The sequence below is a fragment of the Crocodylus siamensis genome, chromosome 9 (assembly GCF_052110815.1).
Source record: "Crocodylus siamensis isolate JL-2025a chromosome 9, ASM5211081v1, whole genome shotgun sequence".
NCBI lineage: Eukaryota > Metazoa > Chordata > Crocodylia > Crocodylidae > Crocodylus > Crocodylus siamensis.
Window position 1 is genome coordinate 29,590,990 of NC_143403.1, and position 8,032 is coordinate 29,599,021.

At 41.0% G+C, this 8,032-nt stretch overlaps 1 long non-coding RNA gene across 5 annotated transcripts in view; it reads left to right on the top strand.

The window, feature by feature from the left end:
• LOC149857258 (uncharacterized) overlaps positions 1–6,375 on the top strand; it is a 73,174-nt gene extending 66,799 nt beyond the window's left edge. For 3 of the 5 annotated variants that reach the window (XR_016444222.1, XR_016444221.1, XR_016444225.1), the window contains one exon: positions 5,816–6,375. This is a non-coding gene — a long non-coding RNA (uncharacterized LOC149857258). The remainder of the gene's footprint in view (positions 1–5,815) is intronic. The other 2 variants (XR_016444224.1, XR_016444223.1) reach the window with 1 other exon arrangement.
• The last annotated feature ends 1,657 nt before the right edge of the window (positions 6,376–8,032 follow it).

Below are 8,032 nucleotides of genomic sequence, written 5' to 3' on the forward strand. Positions count from 1 at the left end.
TCTTAACAAGCTGGCTGATGGCAACATCCTGAGGGACAGCCAGCATGAGTTTGTTGCAGGTAGGTCTTGCTTGACCAATCTCATCTCCTTCTATGACTGGGTGACATATCACCTGGACAAGGGAGAAGAGATGGATGTCATAGATTTTGATTTTAAAAAGCCTTTGAGCTGGTGTTCTATGATCTCCTCCTTGAAAAATTGGCCAACTGCAGCATTGGCTACATTAGTCCAATGGCTAGGGAATCAGCTCTGAGGTTGGACCCAGAGAGTGGTAATAGAGGAAAGTAAATCACTGTGGTGCGCATGACCAGTGGGGTCCCCCAAGGCTTCATCCTTGGGCCTATGATTTAACATTTTTATTAATGATGTAGACATTGGTATCTGAAGCGAGCTGGCCAAGTTTGCCAATGACACCAAACTTTGGGGTAGAGCGTCCACACCTGAGAATAGGAATGGACGGATGAAAACATGATGGTGCTCGACACCGAAAAATGCAAGGTACCTTGGGAAAAAAAACTCGTAGCACGCTTATAGGCTTGGCAGTTCTATGCTGCTAGCACCATTGCCAAAAGGGGCTTGGGGGCATGATTGACCTCAAGATGAATATAAGCCACCAATGCGATACTGCAGCTGGCAAAGCAAACAAAATTCTGATTTGCATCTACCGATGCGCCTCAAGCCAGACCCAGGACATCATTCTCCCGCTGTACTCAGCTTTGGTGAGGCCACAGCTGGAGTACTACATCTAGGCTCCACAATTTAAAAAGGATATGGGGAAGCTTGAGAGAGTCTAGAGGAGAGCCACGCTCATGATCAGAGGGCAGGAGAACAGGCCTTATGATGAGAGGCTGAGAGCCATGGGACTCTTCAGCCTGGAAAAATGCAGGCTCAGGGGGGAAACCTGGTGGCTGCCTATAAGTATATAAGAGGTATATAATTATATCAGGACCTGGGGGAATGCCTGTTCACCAGAGTGCCCCAAGGGATGACAAGGTCATATGGTCACTAACTCCTCCAAGACCATTTTAGGCTGGACATAAGGAAGAACTTCTTTACTGTTCGAGCCCCAAAGGCCTGGAACAGACTGCCTCCAGAGGTGGTGCAAGCACCTACTCTGGACTCCTTTAAGAGACATTTGGACATTTATCTTGCTGGGATCCTTTGACCCCAGCTGGCTTCCTGCCCCTGGGGCAGGGGGCTGAACTTGATGATCTTCTGAGGTCCCTTCCAGCCCTAATGTCTATGAAATCTGTGAAATCTATAAAACCTCTTTCATGCCTTCCTCAACTGTCCCTGCCTGCGGCCGCACTTTGTCACCCTCAAGCCACTGAGGTGGGCACTGGTCAGGAGTCTCTCAACCTACGTGTGCTCCTACCCAAACTGGGCAGCTGAGCGGGGAACTGTCTGCCTGGCCAACTTTCTACTGGGTTGGGCCATGATGGCTGTCCTCAAAAGCTGCCACAATCGGCTTGCCAGGACCAGCTCAGACAATACCCTGTGGCTTTTCAGACTCCTGGTGCGGGCAAGCCTCTCGCTGGAGTTTGAGCATGCTGTGCTCTGGCAGGCAGTGCCCACCTTTGAGGCATGTTGGGCCATTGAGGGAGCGCTGTGTCAAGTGGAGGATGGCCAACTTCAATATGTACTCTGATGTCATGACTAGTTTGGGCGACTGGGCGGGCTTGGTGGAAGACTGCGACTCCAAGCTTGCACCGCACCCTGGACCGTCACCAGGCTGCTTTTTGCTTTTTTCTTTGTGTGGGAAGTTGAAGGTTGTCACACGTATGATTGGATAGAGCAAGGTAGGAATCATTTGTTTATAGAGGGCTTTGGTGTATACAACCACGTGGCCAGTGTCCTGACCGCATAATGGCACGTTAGGCATGACGTGTAATACTGCAAAGATGTCTGTCATGGTGTGATGTTATGAATGTAATGGCATGGTACTCTTGGTTTGCCGGTGATTTGTTTGTCTTTGCTTTGTATATTGGACCTGGATCCCAGAGGGGCCATCTTTTTGTACCCTGAATCCCTGAATAAAGTAGTTAAAAAGTCAAAAGTCCTTCCTGTTTGACTGGGAAAAAAGAACTCATGTATCTCACATTACTTACAAACATAACTCCCATTTATGTTGTGAGGTGCTGCCCACCTTCCCTTCAGGTCAGAACTATTGATTTAGTCTGCACCTGAAACCTTGGCTTTGTTTTCTGCCAGACATGTCTGATCTCAGGCTGCAAACGAAATTTGGCCTTCCACTTCAGCTTTGTTCTAAACACCCTCTTCTGTACCTTGGGCAGAACACATACTAATTAGGCCATTCTGTGATGCACTGCACACAGATGACTGGAGAAGGGAGGGAGGAGTTTAGCAAAGCTGCAGGGCCCAAAGAGAAATTGTCCATTTTTCCTATCTTTTGGCAGTTTTTAACAGTAAAAACAGACTTGAAACTGCCCCTCATTTTGTATGGCTTCATGAATTTAGCATGAGTTAGGTTTTAGGTATAATGCCTGTTTAAAAACTTGTATAGCTTCAGCAGAAGAAAGGTGTAAAGCATTTTTTCTGCAACAAAAATGGGAAAGACACATACAACTTCACTAGAAAAGAGGCCTAGAAAGAGTGGCTAAGCAGGTCAGTGAAAATTGCCACCTAAGTATTTATTTATGAACAAAAGATTTATAGTATCTAGGGTTTGACTCTGAGTAATCTGGGTGAGTTGCTATATTTGAGTGACCAGCAAATGGTGCATCTGTGCTAGTGCAACTCCAAGACAAGAAAAGACACAATTTGCTTGAAACTGATATAAACCACAGCTTCCCATATCCATAGTTTTGTTTTCCCCTGCCACTAATTTCTGAATCAGGGCAAATCCCAAATACAGAGCAACCGTTGCTTTGGTTCTTAACCTCTTTGCCCCTTTTCTATGCAACACAGCCATCTCGCTAGCAGTCCTGACCTTACTGTTTTCACTGATCTTTCCATCATCTTGCTAGGAGGAGGTGTTTCCTGTTGTCTGAAGTATGCAAATATTAATATTTCCTGGGGACTGAACCTCTCCTCAATGAGCTGCTATGCCACTGAGAATGCAAAAGATTTGTGTCAAAGTACACAAAGGCTTTGCTTTCAGATTGGCTTCTGAATTTACATCTGATGTATTCTCTTATCTCAAGATGATGTTAGCAGTTACTCTTAAAATGAAAATTCTTGAAGAGCAAAGACTGATGCAGATAAAATCTTCTGGGTTATGATCCATTCATTTGGAGACAAATGGCTCACCTGTTAATATCATTTGCCTTATGACCAATTACCATGTATTTCCTTATTAAGCAGAAAATCATTTTTCCCAGAGTTGTAAACAGAGTTAATTGCATTTCATCCTCTTCTGCATCATGGCAGCTAAAGAAGAAGATTGGGAATGTAGGGTTAATATCCTGGCCATTGGGCATTTGAGGTTTAAAAAAAAAGTAATTATGCTGAGTGTTTATCTTTCCTCATTAGGATCCTTATATCTGGAGACTGCTAAAAACTGTAATAAGGACCCCTCTACAAGGCACAGTGTTTCCTCTTGTAAGATGGACTCTTCATGTTCCTTATCCTAGTATCCTTTCTCTCCACGTCTTCCATTTTGAATTTATTTTTCTTGAACATAAATGAATCAGAAAGGTATACAGTATTCCACATGAGGTCTTTCAGTGTCTCATATGATGACATTTATACTTTCCTATCCTTCAAGGAAATACTTTAGTTGATACATGGTGGAATCAGACTTGCTTTTTATGGCTATATCACACTGCTGGATGATAATCAGCATATAATCCATTCAAGTCTCTCAAGTGTTTCTCCTCCTCTCATTTCCAACAGATAATCTCCTGTTTTATAACATAAATGGTTGTATATTAGTTCCTGAGTGTGTGGTCTTTTACTTTAGTATTTAATTTCATACCACTTCTACTATTGCAGTCCTCAGAATTATATAGTTCTTCCTGTAGGATATTCTGATCCTCCTCTGTACTGGCAATGCCTCTCCTGGGCTTTAGGTTAGCTTTTACTTAAGAGGCATTGATTTAGTAGCATTTTTGCCTGAGTAAGTACTACAAATTTGGGATTATTATCAAGACGGATCCTTTATAGTTGAATAAAATAGGAACTAGATTATTTTTTATACATGCTGGCATTTTCCCAATAAGAAGTAATTGTTAATATGCAGTAATGGCTACTTCAAAAGTATCTTATGCTTTGTACTAATCTACTTGCAGGAGTGGGATGAGTATCAAATACTAAAGCCTTCTCCTGAGGCTGAAATCTTTACATTCCCATCTGATGCAGATCCTTATCCAAGGATTTTCAATAAAGTCTTCAGAGAACTTCATTTCTTTTTTCCTTCACTGCCAGTTTATTAAGTTACAGAGGTTGCCAAATCAGCAAGTGGGGTACAGAATAAACTGTACGAGAAGGATGAAGTCATGTGGGTGTTAGAGTAACAATACGACTTAAGCTTTTTAAAAATATTATAGAGTACAATGTAATAACAATATATTCTGTCCCACCAGCCCCAAAATATTGCAAAAATAATTAGATTCCCCTCCAAAATCAAGAAATTAGTTTAAAAAAACACAAGATTTTGATTGAGATGGTATAAACAGAGATGTTTGTGCCTTGACTCGGGGTTGAACTAGATGACTTTCCGAGGTCCCTTTCAGCCCAACTTTTCTATGATTCTGTAATTCCAAGATGTTGCAGATTTGGGAGAGGGAAAGAGACTTGGCCTACTGATTTTGGAACATTTGGGGCTCATTATTTCAAGCTTTCCCCTACAACAACAAGGGCAAGAGATATCTTTTATTTTACAATGGAAGCTGAGATTCTCAGGCAATCATTTAACTGTAAGGACTGGGGTTTGACTAACACCACCAAATATTATGAAACTGACAGTGATATTACAAGAACTGCCAACACTGGGATTTATACTCTTTGGGGAACAGGAGACATGGGTATGATCTCAGGGCTGGAGGAGAGAGCTCCTCTGTTTTCTAACCCAACGTTTGAATCCCTGGGGCTCTGTGTAAATCATTTAACTGTGCTGTGCCTCATCATTCCCACAATAGGGTAAATGCTTTTTACTTATCAATAGTACCTCTCCAGGGTGCAAGCTTAGTTAATGTTTGTAAAACTTTTTGGAAAGCAAAAGGTAGATAAACATGTATTATTTTTTATTTTAAAATATATTTCTTATTTCTAAAGGGTACACATGCAAAATGATTTTACAGACTAAAACCAACAGATATATGGATTATAATCTAAGGGTAAAGTATGGTTAATTCCTTAAAGGAACCACAAAGCACTGGCACAAACCATTAAAGGGTAAAGAATATGCAGAGAGAAAGATGAAATGTGGCTGGAATCTAAAAAAGAAGAAATTCTATTCCACATTTTATAGGGGCACACACAAGATATTTCTCATCTAGGTTTCTTGCTATTACCAGAGCAACATCCTTAGATGGGGAAAAATCCACTGGAAGTTTTGCAGATTGGCACTAGCTGAGAATCTGATCTGCCTTGCACATAACATTTGAACGAAATGTTTTGATGCTGCAAAAGGTCCATGAAGTTGGATCCTTTCACTAACAGAGTTGCTTTGACTTCAGTGGGGCTTCATGAGGGAGCCAGAATCCCTCCTTAGGACTGGGGCCTAAATATCCAGAAGCATGTGGCTTGCACTTCTTGAAGCCAGATTGACTCTGTGAATAACTTATGAAACCTCTGTAATTTAATTTTCTTTCTTTCTTTCTTTTCTTTCTTCCTTATCTTTCTTTCCACCAAGATAGCTGTCCTCAAGAGCCACTACAACCACCTTGCCAGGACTGGCTCAGATGTCTTGCGGCTTTTCAGCCTCCTGGTGTGGGCGCGGCTCTTGCTGGAGTTTAAGTACGCTGTGCTCCAGCGGGTGGTGCCTGCCTTCGAGACACGCTGGGCCCTTGAGGGAGCGCTGTGCCACGTGGAGGACGGCCGTCTCAAATATGTGCTCTGATGTCATGACTGGTCTGGGCGACCAGGCTGGTTCAGTGTCGGACTACGACTTCCAGCTCGTGCCACTTCCTGGGCCCTCACCAGGCTGCTTTTTTGCTTTCTTTTTGTGTGGGAAGTTGAAGGTGTTGTCACGTGTATGACTGGATAGAGCAGGGTAGGAATTGTTTATTTATAGTTATAACTGTGTGGCCGGCGTTCCGACCGCATAACTAGCATGCAAGACACAACGTGGAATGTAGCGGAGCTGTTTGTCATGGTGTGATGTGATGAATGCAATGACATGGTATTTTTGGTTTGATGGTAATTTGTTTGTTTTTTGCTTTGCAAGTGGACAACCTTTTTGTATCCCTGAACCCCTGAATAAAGTAGTTAAAAAGTCAAAGTCTTTCTTTCTTTCTTCCTTTCTTTCATTTCATTTAATGTTGGTTTGAAATATATTAAATTTCATTCTAAAAAAGGAATTCCCAGTTTGGGAATCAGGGAGAATACAACATCTTCAACCTCTTGGGTTTCAATATGTGAAATGTCAGCATTTGTGATTTATTTCAGAAAAAATAGAGTTTACCAGAACATGACATTTCCAATTTCAATTTTAAGTGTAAAAATAGACACTTGAGCAAAAAAAAAAAAAAAAAAGAAGAAGAAAGAATCCTGAAATATTAATTTAAAATTCACTGCTTAGGTAAATATTCTTGACTTGCTCCCTAAATATTTAGAGAAAACAAACCCTAAAAGGACATGAAAGTGAAGTGGTTTAGAAATGAACAAATGTCACAAATAATCTTTCCAATATTTTCCTAGTACTGGCTTTGGTATTAGCTCTGGTTTTGCTTGAGCAATTGGTCTTACTTTAAACATTTGCTCTTGAGCAGCTAGATTCATTATTGAACCAAGTACCAAGAACCAAGGGATATGGCCCTTTTCAAATGTAATAAACCTTTGAGGACTGTAGAAGAAATATACTTGTCTTGAAAAATCAGGATGGTAAAATGAAAGCAAAGCTGAAACTCATACAAAATTCGTGCTTGTAGATTCATTGATAAAACCAGGAATTAATTGTTCGGCAGTGAAAATTAGTTATTTTAACAAAGCATTTTCTTTCTTTCTTACTCACGTTGTTTCTATTAGGTCAAACATTCCCCATTTTTATACTGAACTATCCAGGGTCAAAATCTGGGCCATATTCTGTCATATGGTTGGAGAAATTAACAAATACAAATAAGCTTAAATATGTGAATGCAAATTATGTTAGTGAACCAGGAGTTTTGTCACCTTTATTAATGTTCTATGCTGTGAGATTAAAGCTAAGATAAAGAGTTATGTGAATTATAAACAGCTTTGTATCAGTCACATATTAGTCACAGCCATTTTATAGGGTGGAGTGTAATTTATTAAACATGATAAAAAGTAACGTATATGAGTTTGCTTAGGGGTAGGGTGTTAATAAGCTGCTTCTGGAGACTCTTGTTCCCCAAGGTAATAGGGGTTAAATATATTACATAGTTTACTGATGTGGTCTCTGGAGGGAGAGGGGACCAGACGTTTCTGGCTGACTTGTCAAGGACAGCATACATTTACCCTCCTCACTTACGATATAATATGGAATTGATGACAAAGTTGCAATGGCAAGTTTTAGAGGGAAAAACAGGACATAAATTATGGAGGAAGCTGTACTTAGGGAAAGTCTTAGGATTTAAGAGGTCTCTTCTGTGAGAATATGGAAGTTACAGAGAACATAAATAACATTTAAAAAACATAATCTGCCTAACACCCCCAAGAAGTAGCACCCACCTATTAACCTTCCATGATAAAATCTGTAAACCAAGTGAAGGCTGCAAGCCATTATTTACCTAAAGGTAGCTTTCTGTCACTTGTCTCTACCATTAAATGCTAATAGACATGAAATAGAAAGGACATAAGTCGGGGCGGGCAATTATTTTGGGCAGAGGGCCTCTTACTGAGTTTTGGCAAGCCATTAAGGGCTGCATGACGGGCAGCCCAGGGCAGATAA